Here is a 19,724-nt window from a genome sequence, read left to right as displayed (position 1 = left end):
TGAGAGGGCATACCCTCCCCAGACCTTACAGCCAACAACCGGCCAACTCTGGGAGGCAGACGAAGTCGCTCGACCTGGCAAGAGAAAAAAATACCCCAAAGCAATATCAATGAAAAGGGAAAAAAAAAAAAAAAAACAACCCAAGTACTTTAAACCTGAGCAGGTTTAATGGCCAGCAACAGGTGGCTGCAATTTCAGCAGTTTTACGTCCAGGGACTCCCCGGAGCAAGGCGACGAGCGGTGGGGCAGCCCTGCCCGGGGAGAAGAGGTGGGGTCCCCGGCCCTACCCGGGCGGCAGTGCTGGCGGAAGGGGACCGGCTCCCCCCGGCTCGGGACCGCGCAGCGGCGCTTCCCCCCACCCTGCGCTGGCCGGCGCCTCCGCCGCCGCCTACTAGTCCCGTCATGCCCAGCGCCGTCGCGGCTGGTGCCGTCGTGCCCCGTGCCCCCCTCCCCGCCATTGCTCCCCGCCCACTGCCGCCGGCGCAAGCGCAGGGGAGGCGGCGACCAGGGCAAGTCTCCCTAATGTAAGATGGTGGCCGGGCTGGCAGTGGAGCGCCCCGAGCTCGGAGATTACTCGTCTCTCGCGTAAAGGTCGTTGGAGCAGCCGCCCAAGCGCTCGGCCGGCTGCCGCCGCAGGTCCCGCCTCAGGAGCGTCGCTGCGGTTTTCTCCACCCCCCCCCCCCCCCCGCTTCTCTTCTCTTTTTTCGCCGCCTCTCTCCTTCTCTCCCCACCCTTCTCCTCCTTCTCCCCTCGCTTCCTTCCCCGCACGCCCACCCGCACGCCCGCCCCCGCCGACCCGGCCGCCGCCGCTGCGCCGGGCAGCGTGAGGGAGAGCCGCGCACACGCACCGCGGGCTGGGCCGGGAGGAGGAAGGCGGGTGAGTGCGAGCTGAAGGCCGGGCCGGGGAAGGAAGGAGGGAGGAAAGGAGAGGCGAGGAGGAGCGGGGGGGAGCCGGGCCGCTCTGACTACGAGAGCGCCGAGGCTTCGCTGGGACGGTGCAGGCCTCAGCCCACCCCCCGGTGCCGGCCCCGGCGGCGGGGGGAACGCGCCGGGCCGCTGCCCTGCGCGGCGGGCACCGGGCCGTGTGGGGAGGGCGAAGGGACGAGCGGGTGGCCTCTCCCCGGGGGGCGCCGGGGAAGGGGGCTCCCTCCGTGCTGCTGCCCGGGGGAGGCTTTATTTATTTCTTCCTTGCCGTCCCGGCGCGGGGGAGCCGTTGGGCCGGGCCGGGCCGCCGGCCGGGGGAGCGGGAGGGACGGTGCCCCCTGCAGCCGCTCGCCTCTGCTGGGGGAGGCCGGCGCGGCCATCGCGGCGTGATTCACTTAAAATTTGCGTGGAAATTTCCTCTCTCCCCTTCTTCCTCCTCCCCGGAGCCAGGCTCCATTTGTTCTTGTGATCTGCACTTTTTTTTCTTGAGAGAGGCAGACAGATGGTAAATGGCAGCCTCTTATTTTTGATGTTATTTTGGACTGTCCGTGTAACTGCCTGAGATTTGTCTGTCAGTAAAATAACCGGTACCTAACTTTACGTCTCCTACGTGCAAAATACTAGAAGCTCTTTCTGTTTTGTGCGTTAGCAGAAGCAAATGACAAGGCTGCGTACGGGCTCTCATCCTACTTCGAGTGACGGTCGCACAGCTCTACCTGCCAGTCTGAAAGTGAGCTGCCGGTGCCTTCATTTGTACAGTAAAAGGAGAGGGAAAATATGCTAGATAATTATGTTAAAATGCTTCGTTACTGTACCTGAAAGGATTTAATCGTCTATGGCTTATATATTTGTGTCAGTATGGTAATATCAAGTACATAGTTCATAGGAGAAGCAATTCTCTCTACAGCATATGTTAATGTAAGCAGAACTCATCAGCTAGTTAAAGCTGTGGAAACTCTAGGCCTGCAGATGTTAGCTTACTCCTGCCCAGAAGTTTTAGAAGTTAATTCTGGCCTATTGCATGTTTACTGAGCCTGTGCAGATTTCTAGCTCACTGTGGTTTAACTGTTTTTTTGTTCTAGTTGTAAAATGTCTTGAGTATCCCATATTCTTCTAAATGTGATGACTGGCACTAACAGAAGAGAAACTCATGCCGAAAGACGAATATATAGAACGAAATTTCTTCTAGACCCTTTCTCTTCCTGCCTAAAAAAAAAAAGAGGAAAAAGTAAAATACAGGCTTATGAAAAGCAAAGAATAAAATAGCAGTTTGGCTAGGGAGGGTGAATTTTTTTCAGATGGCCTACAAATATCTAAATATACTTCTAGTTTCTTAACATATTTCTAATAGTGAACTAACGTGTGGTCTAGGATTCAGATTTGTTGTATCTTAGGCTTTTGGGATTCTGTGATAGAGTTTCTTTTTCATAAACAAGACAAACACATGCAAGTGTTTAGAAATGCTTGGCAGTTGAACTTGGCTTAATTGCACACGAAGTTCATTCTAGGAGAAAGGATTGTTTGGAAAGGGGGAATATAATGATAAAATGATCTCTGCTTTTAATTTGTGTGTTTCTTCAGGTTCCTCTTTATTAGCTTTTAAAATGATGGTTCTTGGAGGATCCTAACAGCTTTTCTCTTTACAGAGAAAAGGTGGTGAGTGCCTGTCAGGGATAGTGCTCTACTAATTTTTTGGTACCTTTTCTTCAGAAAGTTTAAGAACAGCTATACAGTGCCCACTGAAAAGGCTTGGGTTAAAAATGCTGGTGAGAGAATATTACACAAGTATGTGTCTTTTTTGTTTAATAATATTAATGATAAACAGGTACATACTGTCCTTCGTGGCTGTTGTTCAGGAAAGTTAGGAAGTTCTTAGTGAGTGAAATGTTTTGTAATTACTCTGACCAAGGTCTTAAGTATGGGCCCCGAAGGCTTAACTCTGGCAATGATTTCTCAAAATTTTGCCTACCTCTTTGGAATAAAAGTGATTATTTCAAATAGAAGTGTTTTGTAAGCACAGGTAGCTGCTAAGTGGCTGATCATAGATTGCATCTTAGGCCTTGGACAACAACTAAGTTTGTTGTTCTGGTAAGATGAGGCTGATCTATAGGCCTTACCACATGTTGGAAGGAAATTACTTGCTTGGCAAGACTGCTAGGATCAAGGGTTTTTAAACTTTCACATGGTGAATGGTTCTTAGGTTGTACAAACCACCTTTTGTCCCACTTGCAGTTGTGTAGTATTGCTGAGAACTTGAGTAAGTGCCGATGTTAAAGACTGCATAACTTACCTTACTTTAATGTCCTGAGTGTTTCAGCTCTTTAAAGATGTTTCTTTTGCTTTCCAGTGTGTATCTTTATACCTGCTTTGTCCTATTTTTATTGGATGGAGACAGTGTGAGGAGTCAGAGCTCTATGAACAAATAGAGCCTCCCATCTTTCTGGGCCCTGCCTCATCTGGTTCTTGGAGAATGGTCCAGCAATTTATTCCTTTGAGAAGATTGGTTAACATTTTAACAACTATGGAAAACATGGAAAATGAAGTACAGGAGCAAATGGTTTGGCATTGCTTGACTTGCTGCTCAGACCTTCTGGTTCTTCCTGTAGGTAACTGGGAGAACATTATAAGTATCTAGTAGGAAATATGAATATAACATCTGTAAGTAAAAGCGTGTATTCATTTTTACATTAAACTGTTTGGATCAGTTAGGTGCATATTTTCATTAAACTGGATTTTGTTATTTTTTTATCAGAAACTTTGATGGTATGCTTGGTTTTGTCAGATGGCATTTTTCTTGTGTGAGCTTGAAAAAGAAATCCTCATTGTTTTCTTACTTCAAAATTGTATCTAAGATTCTACTAATTTAGTGAACATTCAGAATACATGTTCTTGACTTCTGGCTACCTGTTATTAGACTGGCTGCAGCAGCTTAAAGGAAAAAATTAGTGTTTAAAATAGTGATTTCCACATATTACTAAGATCAGGTAGGTTTTGTGATGTGGGGTTTTTTTCCTTCCCTTCCCCTTGGCTGTTCTGGGAACATGACAGCTCCAAGGTATTTCTTACAAGAGTCTATCATTTAAATACAGCTTACAAGGGTTTTCTAAACATGTATGTACAAAATAATGCATTCATAAACTATCTTAAGCACATGCTTTAGCTATTTGAGCAAGTCTGAATCCAAAACCGTCAGGAGAGTACAGGCCAAGAGAATGATGCTCATTCTCCTCTCTTTCTGTGTACTCTGAAAGCTATGTACTGTGCTTTTATTCTGGAGCAGAATATGTTAGTGTTAATTTCATTATGATTATTCATTAATTTGTGTATTTTTATTAGGTACTTCATCCATTGCTACTTTCCAGACCAGGGAAAGGTGGGTTGGGGTTAGCATAAGGGGAGTTTTTTTATCTTTTAGTTGTCAAGTTAAAAATAAAGGAGAATGTTGAGATCAAGCAAACATGCTACTGAACTTGGTGGAAAGGGAGCTTAGTTCTTGGCTGAGGTGTATGCCCTGAGCAGTGCTGTCTGCTTTTGATCAGGTTCTGTTTTCTTGCAAGGGAAGACAGGAAAACTTCAGCTGTTTGAATGGCTTTCTAACATACTGTGATCCCAGCATCAGTTGCTTATGTCTTGAGGAGAATAGATGTCTAATATGAAGTGGGTACCAATTGACTGCAATATCTGATACAAAGTAACTGTACTTCTATGTGTCTTGGTTTTGAGATGGAGGGTCCCCTGTTGTAGTGCAAATCCTTGGATTTTCCCCTTCTGGGCTTTGGGGGCTTTACTCATCACAGCTTAGCAGTCCTTGGTTGCTGGAAGGTAACCTTGCAATTTCTTCTTTTTGATTGCAAGTATTAATTATTAGCGTTAGAAATGTGGAGTGTTATTTTTGTGGCTTTTTTTTCTTTTTCATAAGAGATGAAGTGGAAAAGAAAATAAAAATGACAGCACACTTTTTTGACTTTGAGCTACTTCTAATAAATTCTTCAAATTCTGAACAGAATTGCAGGAGCTTTGTAGGAATGACCCAAAAGAGTGACAGGCATAAGTGAGTGTGCTATATGGTTTTCAAAGAGTACTTCGGCCTTGGTTTTGGCACATTTTTAGACTTTGTTTGTGGTGGACTGCAACCTAATCTTGTGTTTCAAACTAATCTCTTCCTTGCTTAACAGAAGGGGTTTTCACACTTTTCCCAGTGTGAGTGTTCTTAAATGGTTTCTTCCATGTAAGATTTGATTCAGTAAAGTAGTAACTAAAATGGTAGCAATCTCGCTCATTGTAGGACAAAACATGCTGCATAGGAAAACTTGCTACCAGTTTCCCAGCTTAATGCAGTGGAAAAGTGAGAAGCTGGGCAGTTTTTTTCAGGAACACTGAATTTTGTTTGAAAGCAGGCTGCGTGTTGTGTTTTGGTTTATAGTTTCTATCACCAGTGTAGATTTAATGTGAATCCTGTTTGAATGGTATATATTAATTTTAAGTAGCAAGATCCATGGACTGAGACACCTACAGTGTAAAATACTGTAATTTCAGGTGGAGTAACTTTATTACTTCCAAACCTATGTCCTATTACATGTTACGATAACTTACCATCTTAAGAAAATTAACAGAATCTGAGTGCAGGAATGGGAGGAAGTAATTAATGTATATTTATATGTGCTTTGAAACTGCTTACCTGAGGGAGTTCAAGTGATAGAAGTTTTGATGTAGGTAATGTCCCAGATAGGTGAGCATGTGGTGGTGGTTGTTCAGAGTTTGTTTTGCAGTACAGCCTAGAAATTTAGAAAAATGGGTTGGGAAAGAAATACGTAGCAGTAATCACTGTGCGTTTGGAGAAAGTGTTCAGCTCCCTTTTTTTTTTTTTTCTTTCTTTACTTTCTCTCCAAATATAATGAATGAAGATGGGTATATGTAGCTGTAGCATGTCTATCAGTTAAAGACCTAAATCTTCTCTGTGATCTGTAGAAGTTACCTTAGGCTGTTGGACGTTGGAAAAATAGAAGCTATTTGCTCTTTCTGAATAGCTACTGCTTCATTACATGTGACTTCTTTCATTTTTTTATTGAATGAAATTTAGAATTAGTCTTCAGTATCTCATTCATAAAAAGTATCCTCTGAGAGCTCCTAAAGTAGCATAAAATGAAAGGCCAAAACTTGCTAGGTCACAATTAGTGTTTATAGGTCAACCTGCCTGATAGTTAATTTAAATGCATTTCCCCCCAATCAGTGTGAACTGTAGGGACCCCCAAAACTACTGGAGTTATGTTAAAAGCACTGATCTGAATGAGAGAGGCCCGGTAGCATTAATCGAATTTGTCCAGTGACTTAATCTTACTGCCATTTATCATATAACTGCTGTTCTTTTGAAGGAGCCTGCTTGCATGTACTTCTATTGGTTGTTTAGCAAGTTGAATCCCTTTTCCTAATAAAGTAAGCTTTCCTTTTACAATACTTCATCCGAGGTTAAGGGTCAAGGAAGTTACAACTGAGGAACTATGTTTGAGAAATTACAGCTTCTTTCCATCTTTGAAAGCTGCTTTGCTAATACTTTTATTTAGTGCAGTATATATTTAACATATTAATGTTGTGGTTTCACAGTAAGTGGCAAACTGGTTCTAGAACATCAGGTGGTAAGCTGAAACTAGAGGATGATTGCTAGTTTTCTTTTACATAACTGTTAGTATACATAAAAAATATGGAAGAACAGCTGGGGAGTTTAAGGAAATATCAGCTCTTACACTCATCAGGCTGTCTTCTGCGCATGGGTAGTGTCATCTTCTGACTGTATGACAGCTTCATTCTTGTCTTGAATAGTAGCGATAATTGTAAGCATGCTTCAAGGTAGGTCCATTCTCATGTTTTCACTAGTGTAGTGGCTTCCTGCTCTAATTGAGCACTTTTAGAGCCATGCATTTCTTAATCCTTTTGCTCATTCTGATTTAACCTTCAGGCTCATGATTCCCTAGGGGTGAGGGAGCGTCATACCTTGTATGAAAACTATTGGTCTAGTTACTACTATGTAAATACATAGCACAGTGAAACTTGGTAAGAACCACCTGTGTTGGATGACCATAAGGCTCTGTTAAGAAAACATCATATCTCAGGCAGAAACTGCTTAGAATTGGTTCTGTAGACAACCATCTGTTTTTCTGGGAAACCATCTAACTGCTTTCAAGTTTGGTGACTGGAAAGAGAAAACCAATACAGCCATCTTGATAAGGAAGCCTGCACTGGCGTGGCTTTTATTTTTTGAGTTGAGTTATATAGAGTATAATTAAAGTGAAGAATCAGAAAGCAGGCACTTAGAAGTAGAATGCTTTTTCTGTCTCTCATGGTAACTGGTATTAATTATCAGTAGTCTTTTTACATTATTTGCACATACATATATAAACTGCTGAGTAGAGGTGAAGCAAAATTTGTTTTGAGACAATCGTAATTTGGTAGGACGAGGTGAGAGAGGCAGGTTCCTTTTGGCAGTTGCAGTTCTGTAGTAATCCATGCTTAATAAATGAGCCACTTGCTGCTTTAGAGGAGCAACCAGCTGCTGTTTCTGCTGTATTCAGCGTATGGCAACTCTGGAAGTGTGGTGAAGGTAACTTCCATAGAGGTGCAGTGCAGCATCTTTTGACAGTACCATTTTTTTTGAGACATAGAATGAACTCAGGAAAGACCTTAGTATATGTGAGTACAAGAAAGGAGATGAACTCAAGTGTCACACTCTGGTTTTGGTTTTATTAATTATAAAACCAGGTATTAGAGAGCATCCCCTCAAACAGAGCTGACATCAGCATAAATGTGTATGAGGCCTCCTTAATATTGTCTTAATTTTGTTTTTTTTTTTTGCTTCTGTTTTTTAAAGAAACTTAAATCTAATAACCAGTTCTTCATTCTTCTGAGGCTGTTGTTTGAATTTCATATGGGTTCTGGTTAGTTTGTGTCTTACATAGGTTTATGCTTCTCCAAAGGAACCACATTTGGCAGCTCTTCATCAGTAAAAACTCAACTATCTCTGTATTAATAGGTCACAGCATTTAAAGGATATGCTAGGCAAGTGCATTTGCAGTCAACTTGAATTTTTGTGCTTTTTATAGCATGTATTTGTCATAGCTGACAGATTATTTGTTTGGTATTTAATTCAGTGCTTTATACCTATCAAATGATTCCTTAGCTTCACCTGTTTGAGTTAATGCGGCTCCTTATAGTTGAGGTAGAAGTAGAAGGTATTTATCTAAAACCAGTACTATACATCCTACTTAAGTTTCTGGAAGCTGATGATGTGCTTCTGGGTATTTTACTAGATTTTTTTCTTTAGAATACTAAAATAGTTTTCCCTTTCTCCCCAGCCCATTTTCCTCCCCAGAATACTTCTTAATGCTCTCCCTTTCCTTTTTTCTTTTTTTTTCTTTTAAGACAATTGCTTTGTATGTGACTATCAAGAATTTTACTACAGCATACGAGTTATCTTCAAGCAGTTAGCATTCTGTTCCCCATTGAGATTAAGGTACTTCCTTGAATGCAGGTCCTGATCTTTCTCAGCTTCTAGTAACAAATATGTATTTCCCTGAAAAGTAGAAGCAGATTGTAGTTTGTGTACCAGATATGTGGGAATTGGGATTTATGATGTAAATATTACATGAAACTACTACCTTTCTGGATTTCTAGCAGGTATGTGGAGTGATTGATATAAAGATTCTTCCATCTTCTGAAGTTCTCTTGTGCTTCTGGATTAAACATTTGAACTCTCATTTGATCTTTGAAACAAAACTCAATTTTTTGCAAATACTAAATAGATGTCTACAGTAATGCTGCAACTTATTTGGACCAGTTTTAGACTTAATTAAGTGGTTATATCTTGTTGATTTGTGAATCCTTAAAACTTTCTGGTTTTTATCCCATTGGAGAATGCAGCCTTCACTTGAAGGCAGATTCTTATCGGGAGTCTTTAAACTCCTGTATTTAGCTATAATAAATATCAGCTTTTGACTAATTTAAGGTTATCCCTAATTTCTGCCCCAAAGGAATGGAGCTTAGTTCCTTGTAATGTAATTTTTACCCTTGGGACAGCCTTGTGATTGTAGTTTCTGCCTTCATCTTAATTTGCATAGATTTTTAGAATTTCTTACCCTTATTTCTGTCTGACAAAAGTGAACCATAATTTCTGAGAGTTGTTGCCTGAAATACTTCGGCTTGCGGATCTGAGCTCTGCTTTGTACTGATTTTTATGATGGCCATCTTGTTGGCTAAATAATGCTGAATTAAGTGTAATCTCTCACCTTCTTAAAAGTTTATTTTATAGAAAACTACAGTGTATGCTGAAGAAGTAGAAAACCTGGGAATGGAGTGGCTACTTCCAAAGTGAATTTCACGCTGCAGTTCCTAATATTTCTCCTTCTTGTCCTAGCAGTGTCTTCAGGGTGTCTAAGACTAAAGTATAACCCAGAAAAAAGTGAGCATGGGGGAGAGATTGGGATGGGGTTTTTTGTTCTGTTTTCCAGTTCTGTATTTGTGAACCAGTGTTTTCATTTTGTATGTGTTGTTCTTTTTCCTCACAAAGTAAAATTCTAAGTGTTCTCTTTAGAAGCCAACAATAATCCCAAAGTGTGATTGAGTGTGACTGTGACATGGTAGACATTTGTACTATTTTCTGTTGACTCAGATGTCAGTGAATCTTTTTTAAGCAGCATCCTGCTCTTGTCTGTCCCAAGCAGATGATGTCCTAAGCACAGTATTCTTATTTTTCCATACTTAAACTGAACTTGGAATCAATGTTTTTCTTTAGCCAATAGAACTGATAGATCATTGGGTTTATTCAATACTGCATTTTAATTAAATGTACTTTGTGTTTTATCCAACTGTTTTCTAAATTGCTAGAAGAGATACTTTATGGTTTTGAATTATGTGTGTTAAAGAATTCTACATTTTAGAGAAGCTCCACCCTTTATCATTTTTAGTGTAAAACAAGAAATAAGCCAGAGGCCTAATTTCCACCTACTTCCTAATAGTGCCACAAATTTGTACACGGGATGTGTGCTGTATTTGCAATCACCTTTACATCAAATATGTTCTTAACTACATTTTTGTCAATAGATCTGTTCCACTGGATAAAGTTTTCTGCTTTAATGCTTGTAGAATCAAGGCCTTAATTTCTAGTATTTTGGTTTTCTACCTTGAGCACTGCCTAAATGCAGTTAAGTTCTAATGCATTGCTGTGTTGCCTTAGGTTTAAAATGCGACATACAGGCAAGTTCATAAGAATGGTTTCAGTTGGAAGGGACCTTAAAGATCACCTAGTTCCAACCCCCTGCCATGAGCAGGGACACCTTCCACTAGACCAGATTGCTCAAAGCCCCATCCAACCTGGCCTTGAACATTTCCAGGGAGGGGGCAGCCACAGCTCCTCTGGGTACCCTGTTCCAGTTCCTCACCACCCTCACAGTGAAGAATTTCTTCCTAGTTAGTAGCTAATCTAAATCTACCCTCTTCCAGTTGAAAGCCATTACCCCTTGTCCTATCACTACACTGCCTGATAAAGAGTTCTTCCCCATCTTTCCTGTAGGCCCCCTCCAAGTACTGGAAGGCCACTATGAGGTCTCCTCGGAGCCTTCTCTTGTCCAGGCTGAACAACCCGAATTCTCTCAGCTTGACTTCATAAGGGAGGTGTTCCAGCCCCCCGATCATCTTTGTGGCCTCCTCTGGACCCACTTGAGAGCAGTTCCATGTCTGTCTTATGCTGGGGGCCCCAGTTAGTTATTCAGCAAATATTCTATCTCCAGATTGTTAAGTGTTCATTCGCATGTGGTTTAAACTGACTTGACTGCTCCTCTGTGGTGAGAGACAAGTGTCACTTCTTGCAAAAGTCAAGTTTGCTTTCTTTCACTTTTGTGTGGCTGTAAAGGTATTAAGAGTATGAATGGCTGAGAATAAATTTGAGGGTGGTGGCTGTGCTTTTTCCCAAGTTTTAGGATGGGGTTAAAGGGTAGTGGCTGTGCCTTTTCCCAGGTTTTAAGATGAGGTTAAAGAGGCTGACCAAATCCTTCCTGTGCAATTCTTTGTAGCTTCTCAAGCATTCGAAAAATCTTTTTAAGCAGGTGCAAGCATTTAGTTCTTTGTAAGGATTTTTTTTTTAAGAGGTTGGATGAGGAGTACAGACCTTTCTCTGATATATTTGCTCCTCTTCAGCTATGAGTGAAGGAAAGGATATGAGTTTTCCAGAGAGATGTGAAGGTCTGTAGAGAAGATTCCTTTTTTCTAGGGAAGGAAGCATCACTCCTTCTTTCAGTATCTGTAGCCCCTCCCACCCTGTCACGTTTCTTTTGAGAAAAAAGGGCTGAAGTAAATGTTTGGATACATCTCTTCTTCACTCCTTCCCCTTCTGTCACTGCAATTATTAACTAGTTGTGACATGGATTTTTTTCAGTAGTTAACAATTCCTGATGTTGCTTGCTTTACCAAAGAGTGAGTGTGTCTGAAGAGTTGATGCTATCCTGAACTATCTTGCCATTAGCCTGGTAAGTAATTCTGTAGGACTGGATGGAAGATTGTGAAAACTGATAGGGGAACTTTTGCTTGTAATTGTCAGTAGAGTACTACACCTTATCAGAAATTTATTTCACATGCTGAAGTGCTTCTGGCTTCTTTGTTAATGTTATAAAAAAAAGTGAAAGACAATTTAATGGTTTAGACAGCAGCCCTAGTAATGTACTCTTATTCTCCTTCCTGATGTATTTCTCATCTACATACTTTGAGGGTAGTTTGCCCCCTGCCTTCAGTTCTGGGCATCTTTACTTCTTCCTGTGTATCCAAGTCTGTGTATGTATGTAAGCGTATAAAACAACTGCTCTACTCAGCAGAACTGTCATTCGACTGTGTGGCTTTTTTTGATTTTTTTTTCATAACCCTTAATTCTAGCTTAGAAACAGAGCTACAGGCTGAACAGGAGATGCTCTCTCTTTAGAGCTGAGGAATATCCTAGACAGGGATTATAGTGAGCCTAGAAAGGCAGTGTACAATGCATTTTAGCTTGTACTAGAAAAGATTTTACTGTAAGGTCTTAGCTCCTGCAGTTGTATCTGGGGGAATACAGGGATGAAGATGAAAACCCACTCTGAATCAAAACTTTACGTTGTAATGGAAGACCAAGTTTAGCAGATGTGTATGAGAAGTAAGAGTTTGCTAAAATTTATTTTTTGATCAGGAAACGGGACTTCTGCCTACAGAAGAGAAGGCTTTGGGAAGCAGGCAGAACTGGTAGTAACCTATGAGAATACCAAGTCAGCCTCTTTATAGCTGTGGAAGGAAGGCAGGAAGCAGCAGATATGCATTAAAATATCTCCATTGAAGAAGAACATTTCACCATGGAGTGGGACAATCATTGGGGCAGGTGAAAGAGGTTCTGCAGTGTCCACCCTTGGATGTTTTGATGTCCAACTGGATAAATCCCTGAGTAATCTAGACTGATGTTGCTGACATTGCTTTGAGCATAAGGTTGAGTAAAGAACCCTAGAGATCCTTTTCAGCTGGGGTTATTCTATGATTCTGTAGCAAAAAATGTAAAAACCCTCCACTTCGTGAATATAAAGTTGCCTGTGTTAGAGCTTGAAACTAGGTATGAGTAATGAGCCTATGCTTAAAAACCTTAATGTAAATAGTGTGACTTAAGTGGAAATGCAAGAAGGCTTTTAAACTTAAAGGTACTTCTTGCTGTAAACATTGAAGCTTATGGATGTAATACAAAAGATCCATGTTTTTCTTGCACTGTCAAAGGGTGTTTGTTTTCTTAAAGTTTGAGCTGCTTGTTTAAAAACTTGGTGATGGAATTCTCAGAAGTGAAAGAATTTTCCCATACACTGTCCATGGTACTGCAGGTGCAGGTGTTGCCCTAACACAGTAGTGGTCAGTCTGAGAATGTGTTGGAATAGGAGTGGTTTAGTATTGGAGTTGGGGTAGATTGTGTGTGGTGGGCTTTTTTTTGAGTGTTTTTCTTCTATCTCCTGTAAGGTTTTGCTTTTTGTTTGTCCTTCAGGCTAGATAATTCTGTTCAAAGCCTCAGGAATAGTAACAGCATTGTATGTGGTTAAGTGCTAGTTCCTGTAGTTGTGTGTCTGCAAAAAGCAGGAGAAACAGACTTCACTTTTGTTGGCTAAACCCCACAATTTTATAGTAGATAATCCAGAATAATTCCTGCTATTTGTAACTGCAGGTATACTATAATTAGTCTTACAGCAGAATTTAGTCTGAATTTTCTGCTTAAATTAAGACCTTTAGGTAGCTGCTTATATGAGTAGAGTCCTGAATGAAAGGTAAAATTAGGTGTTGAACATCATTAATGATGGTTCATAGTTTCTGCTGTGTCTTCTGGGAGAATGCAGGCAATGAAGGACATATGGTTCTAGTACCTGAAATTATTTTCTTCATCTTTGCACCGTACTTATGGGTAGTGGCCTTTACACTAGTTATTCTAGATTTTGCAGATATTTTTTCTCAAGCTTGGGAATTTTGTTGGGAAAATTAGAGAAGTGTTTTTAAACTAACCCTTTGTTATGCTGATATTGATTTTAGCTGAAAGCTGAAGGACACAATTCTGCAGTACCTTAGTGCTTCTATTTCCTTTAAAAACAAAACACTGCCCAATAATTCTCACTCTTGACTTTTCTATACTAGGACTTGTGGTGGGTTAATGGCACTTGCAAACTGAAACTAATTAGGGATTGATGAACTCATATAGGTGTTTGTAAATTATGTAGTACCTTTACAGAATGCTGTAAAGAATAAGAGTGTGTTTGAGAGTGCTTTTTGCGTGTCTAGTAATATTCTTCCGCTCTTTCAGTCAAACAAGTTGAGCAGGAGTAATATAAATATTCACAAAAGTGTACATTAATTCTGGCCTGGAAGAACGTGAAGGTAGCTCATTCCTCAGGTTGACCTTTTCCTGGCTTCTCCCCACAACTGGTAACTTAATGTGCTATGGGCAAACTGGGGTGCTGGAGACCTGGACTCTAGCTGACGGATATAGTAAGTAATTTATATGTTGTGGTCACCACTAACCCTGAACTAGATCAAGGTGTCAGCTGAAAGCTCAGAGTTCAAAAATGTTCAGTGACTACTGGAGAAGTAGTGCTCTGCAAACAATAAGTTTTGGTGTCCTAATCTATGAAGATGGACAGGCTCTTCTCTTAAATGTATGATTTTTAAATTTCTTTTTTCCTTGCAAATGTTGGACATAACAGTACCTTTTCTGTTATGGGTAGTTGCAGTTTGCTTCCTATATAATTTATCAGTGAATTACATTGGGTACTTTGACTGTTTCTAGATGTATTAAAAATAAAACTTAAATAACATTGCTTTTCTCTATATAAGAATTCATGTGTAACATTTATCTTGAGTAAGATTTTTTTGGAAGGGTAGAGGGGTAAAGCTACTTATATTGTATAAGCAATTCTGCATCATAGTCCTTTTATAGATAATTAGTCTAAGACAATCATTCTGAAAGACAGAATGCCTTCTAAAGATTCAAAAAAGTTGAGAAGCAGACCCTGTATATTTTGTGGAACAGTAAATTCCTAAGCTTTTTTCAGTTTAAGCTTGTGCCAATTAATATTTTTTTTTATTTCTGTGCAAAGTGTGTTGTGATAAATTCTGGCAGTATATGACTGCAATTTCACCTAAAATACTTGACATTATTTATATACCTGCATGCAATGGGTTTTGCCACTTATACCTCAAATTTGTATTGAACTGTGAGAAAAGAGTAAATGCAAGATTTGTGAGCATGTTTAAATGTAGTTGAATCGTTCAACAACCATAATGTTGCCTATTATAGACACTGTGTTATGGCTGTATAACAGGTACTTGAGGGATTTTTTTTGATCCCTTTTAAACTGATGCAAGAAGCTTATTTTACCGCTTAGATACAGTATGCTGAAGGCTCTATTCTTCTTCCACCTTGTCTGAAAAGGCTTTGATATAGTGGGTAACTTCCAATGTGTTTTGTTCTAAGCATTATCATGAAGTCCTCTTCTACCCCTCCCACTGCCCAAGTGTAACTACTGGTTTTCTCTAGTATGCCATAGTTGATCTTAATCAATTTACTTTCAAAATGACCATGCTTCTCCTCTCGTTTGCTGAGAATAACAAGGTAAATGACTGTTAATTTTATGCACACCCTAAGAAAAAATTTAAAATTAATTTAATAAACTTTAATGGAAATTTGGGACATCAGAATTTGGGATTGAGTGCTGACTATGTGAAGAAGCCTATTTATAACTTAGATCAGTCAATAATTACTGAATTTTACAAGTGTCATGTTTTGTCATCCTGTCCCCTGGTGCAAGGTGAGGCATGCAGAAGTAGTATCTTGTTGGAGGCAGAGATAGTATCTTGTGTTAGACCAGTATACCAGTTCATTATATATATTGGTCTAATAAAAAATACAATCTCAGCCTTCAATCATTGTGGCTGCTTTGGAGTAGGATGAATGCAGGAGTGTATGCGAGGCACAAGGATGTGGCTCCATCTTGGGCAGCTTCAGGACTCCATAGAGGTGTGCAGTGCTAGAAGGGAGACAGGTTCTTTTTCCCTCCATACTTGCTCTCATCTTCTCTTGTGGCCATCCTTGATCTGTGTCCTGCTGTTTAAGAAAAGCTACTGTGGGCATGTGCTGTGGCTTTGGTATTGATACCTCTGTGTTTAGCTGTAACAAAGTGACTTGTGACTTCATGCTGAAAACCTTAATTCTGCATAGTGATATCTTATGCTGTTTAATATGCTACCTGTGGTCTTAATCTAGAGAGAATATTCTATGTATTCTAGTATTAGTTTTAGGCATAGCCATGTGTCTGAAGGAATTAAACCCTGTGGCTATTAAAGTCCTCTTGAAAGTGTTCAGAAGAGTTTTCAGGCTTTCATTGAAGTTATTTTCCTGTGAAAGTTGAAAAACTAAACTGGATTTTTTAATTGAAATATGATTTTTGGGAAGTAGTACTTTACCTTTCAACTCCTTGCAGGGGAGAAATAATGTGAATTCAGCGCCTGGTCCGTTTGGAGCCCTTGCCTTGCAGTGAAGGCAGCCAACCTGGCAGCTGCTGTAATCTGTAACCCTAAGGAATGGGGCAGTGGGAAGCATGTCCGGGCTGCTGATGTCGCCATGCTTTCTCCTGAGAGAGGATGTTACTTTTCTGTTATTCTCTGATTTTGGATTTCTTCTCTGTATTACCTACTCCACCCAGTGAGCATTTCCTTCCAGAGGGTCTGGGAATTGAGTTGCTGATGTTCCAGCAGCAGCAAGAATACTTTATCCCTTTCCAAAGGTTTGCTGTTTGTAGGAGAGCTGGGAATTTGACTGACATTCTAGCGTAAATTTGGGAATGATGATGTATTTGAGATGTGCATAAGTGTTAATAAACAGAATGGAAAAAAAAACAGGGAGAGGGGAAAAACCACCACAAAACTGAAGGTGCCATTTATTCACCCTGTTGATTTCTTGTTGGCCAACTGTTGCCATGTTAATGCTTTATGGGCTTTCTGAACTACCTGTGTCTGCGTGCATTATGTTATCATGAGATTCAGCTGATAACATCTGATTTACCTATCTGTATGCATAATACTGATCACAAGCCTTTTATATTACAGTAGCTAAGGAGAAAACACTAACCTGCTTTTCAGAGACAAATGTACCTTCTAAAGCAGATAAAATCTGTCTGTTATTTTACTGAGTCAGAGGAGCAAAGATACTGTATGTGGTGTTGTGATTTGTACAGATGATTTTACCCTCTTCATTACTGTATGGATCTGGCCCTTATGCAGATGGGTATTAAAAGAACTTTGAATGTGTAGCCTGTTCCCTGTGAGGTGGCTACAGCAGTTGTCATGAAGCAGATAACATAGGTGCCATGTCCCTGAATAATACGATACCCCCTTCCCTCTCCAGGAAAGATGCTTCTATAATTATGCTGTTTACTAGATAAATGTTGAGAAATATTTTTTTTAAATCCCAGGGAATAAGTCTTTAGTGTGGTGACTTAGCATTATTTGGAAGTGGACATCTCTATTACACTCCGCTCTGTAGGAACGCTAGTAAGGGTTTTCTGGTTGCTCTTTAAAACTCTTAATTACTATTCAGCACCTTGTAGATGAAGACTAAACCACACTGTAAAGTTTCTATTATAGGTTTGTAATCACGTGCTAGCCCACACAAAAGTGGCAGGGCAATATGACCCATTGTTTTATTTTCTTACTTCTTTACACACATTTCAAATGGAGCTTCTGTGGTTTTAATATGTATTTTGGAAGAGTTTTTCTCATCAAATTAAGCTTCCTGCTTAACTGTGCTAAAGCAAATACAGCATGTAAAGGTACCAGCTAGTGCTGTCTGTCCTGTAGTTAATACACACAGTAAGCATAAATGTAAAAAGTACACATTTGTCCTTTGTTCTGGTTCATTATTGCTCAGCCTCCTGATGCCAAGACCCTAGAAATTCTGAACACTAAAACAATAGACTGCACGGATTATTTTCTTGTTGAATGCAACTGCTGATCTTACTTAGGTTTACTTGCATATTAATATTTCAAATACCTTGATTAGTGAGGGTATGTAGCTGTTTATAATAGCAATGTGCTAGCATTTTCCTTTTTAAAACTGGATTTGCAAATGATTTTTCTCTAAACTAGAAGTGTCAGTTGTTTTTTTGAGAATCAGTTTTAGGATATGTAAGAGTATTGTTGTAGTTATGTCCAAGACTAAAATATCATAAGGCTTACTAAGTAGAATGTCCTAATGAAAAGAGAATGATGTTGTCAGAAGAGTAGTCATAAATGCTTAAGCTCTGAAAACTGAAGGGCAAGAGTCAGTAACAACACAGCTCATACATTACTGTAATAAGGGAAAAGGATGATGTTCTGATGCTTGCTGGATTTTGTTCCCAGGAGTCTTGTACGTGAGTCTGGACATGCTGAACAGCTCTGTCCTGAGGAGCTGCTGTGCTTGTTCTAGGCTGCTAAAAGAATAAGAAAAAGTAAGGATGCAGTGGTTCTGTCTCCTGAATTTGGGAATTACTGTTCAGATATGTGTGATAAATTGTATGGCTGCTTTTAGTGTGAGGCTTATTTGGAATATATTGCTCATTCAGACTGCTGGTTGGTGCTAGTGACTTTCAGTATAAAGCACCAGATATTTTTTTTAAAGAAATCCCTGCAGCTTGTATCCTTACTGCTTGATGGCCTGCTTTGATAAATTTTTGTATGGGTTCAGCTTCTCTGGAAGGAATACTAGGAAAGCCTCCCTGAGTGTGTAGAGGCTTCTCTTCTATGGCCGGTGTGTTGAAAGAGAAAGGAGCATTCTGCTCAAAGGCTTATGATGAATTGCCCTACTGATCAAGAAACTAAGATGTTCTTCCTGCATTTAGTCTTCTAGACCTACTACTTGAGACCTCTCTTGAATCTCTGTTTTGGACTTTTTATCTAGAGAGGACCATGATGCTTCTGGCACTGTTTTGCACAGAGGACATTGGTGATTATCGCTGTGCTGGCCGTGCAGAGTCTGGCACTGGAACAGATCACAATAAACAGAGCTTTTTAGTTGTCTCTGAGAGTGGAGAAACTTGGAGCCAGTATAAGGGTATACAGTTTGAGAAATTCCTTTCTTAATTTGATCCACTAACATCTCTGGCCTCAAACAAAAAGTCCTCACACAGTTACTATTGGAAAGCAGCTGTGTATCTTCTTGTGCTTCTTCCCATAGGGTGAAAAAGGGCAGTGATAATCAAGCCAAGGATTTTCAGAGGGAGCTATAGCCTTTCAGAAAATTCATGATGGCATACTAGGTTTTTGGTTTGTGGGTGGGTGTGTGGTTTCCCCCCCTGCCCTTGCTTGATTTTTTTTGCAGAATCCAAGCAAATTGGAAGCATCAAAACCTTAATGCAGTAAACTACCTTTTGCAAAGGCAAGGATCTCAACTTCTAGGGAAGGCTACAAGGCAAACTCATACAGCTTAATTTGTAGAAAGGTGAGAGATATTTTACAAGTGCATTCAGATTTTACTGAGATCTAAACATTCAGCCTCCTAAGTCTATTTGCATCAGTCTCTAATACAATTAAGGAATGAGTTACAGATTTTCCAGGAGTGGGAGATATTTGCTAATATATTATGAAATGTGATGCTGCATGTAAGGACTGTGGTACCTGTCATTGGTATGAGATTTCTGTTGTAGTTGCAAATATTAATTGCTTCAGTAGTAGCCTAGTCATTCAGTGACCGTAGAGAATATGTTCTCACAAGTACATGTTTTTCCTCCTTTGCTCTTGAAAACTTGTGTAGCCCTATCTCAAGGAAAATCTGTGGTGTTCTCTTGTGAGGTGGAGTGTGCTACAGTCATCTCAGCTTTGTTGTTAGCACCAGCCCTCTGAATTCCCCTTCTGCAAGACAGGGTCTGTAGACATAATGTATGAGGCCTCCTTTATGTCTAGTGCAATGGTTGAACATGATGGACCTTGTTTAGAAGTGACTGATTCTTCTGTAAAACAAACTGTGCAAACAGCCTACAACTCAGGTAATATGCCTGACTTGCAAGGTTTAATGTTGCTATTTCACAGTATAGGTGCCTTGTGGGAAGGCAAAGAAAGGACTGTGATGCAAGGTGCCATTTAGCTGGTGGGGCTAACTGGAGCCTCTTGTATGTAAAACACAATTCTTGTATACTGACTTCCCTTTTTGGAGAGATTCTGTGATGCTTCTCTACAGGATTTTCTTGTAAATGAAAAGTTTTGGAATGCCTTGAATTACTTCTTTTGAGGTTCTGGGATAT

General features: G+C 40.2%; 1 protein-coding gene across 4 annotated transcripts in view; it reads left to right on the top strand.

Annotated features, from left to right (window-relative positions):
- The first annotated feature begins 498 nt into the window (after positions 1-498).
- The window catches only part of CNOT4 (CCR4-NOT transcription complex subunit 4), a 78,505-nt gene continuing 59,279 nt past the window's right edge, over positions 499-19,724 (top strand). Inside the window, exon 1 of one of the 4 annotated variants that reach the window (XM_074902651.1) lies at positions 499-636. The gene's annotated coding sequence lies outside the window, so the exon portion shown is untranslated. Of the gene's footprint in view, positions 878-1,632; positions 1,655-19,724 lie in introns of those variants that run through there. The other 3 variants (XM_074902650.1, XM_074902652.1, XM_074902653.1) reach the window with 3 other exon arrangements.

This window comes from Athene noctua, chromosome 3 (genome assembly GCF_965140245.1).
Source record: "Athene noctua chromosome 3, bAthNoc1.hap1.1, whole genome shotgun sequence".
Lineage (NCBI taxonomy): Eukaryota > Metazoa > Chordata > Aves > Strigiformes > Strigidae > Athene > Athene noctua.
This window is presented reverse-complemented; position numbering and strand designations above follow the sequence as displayed.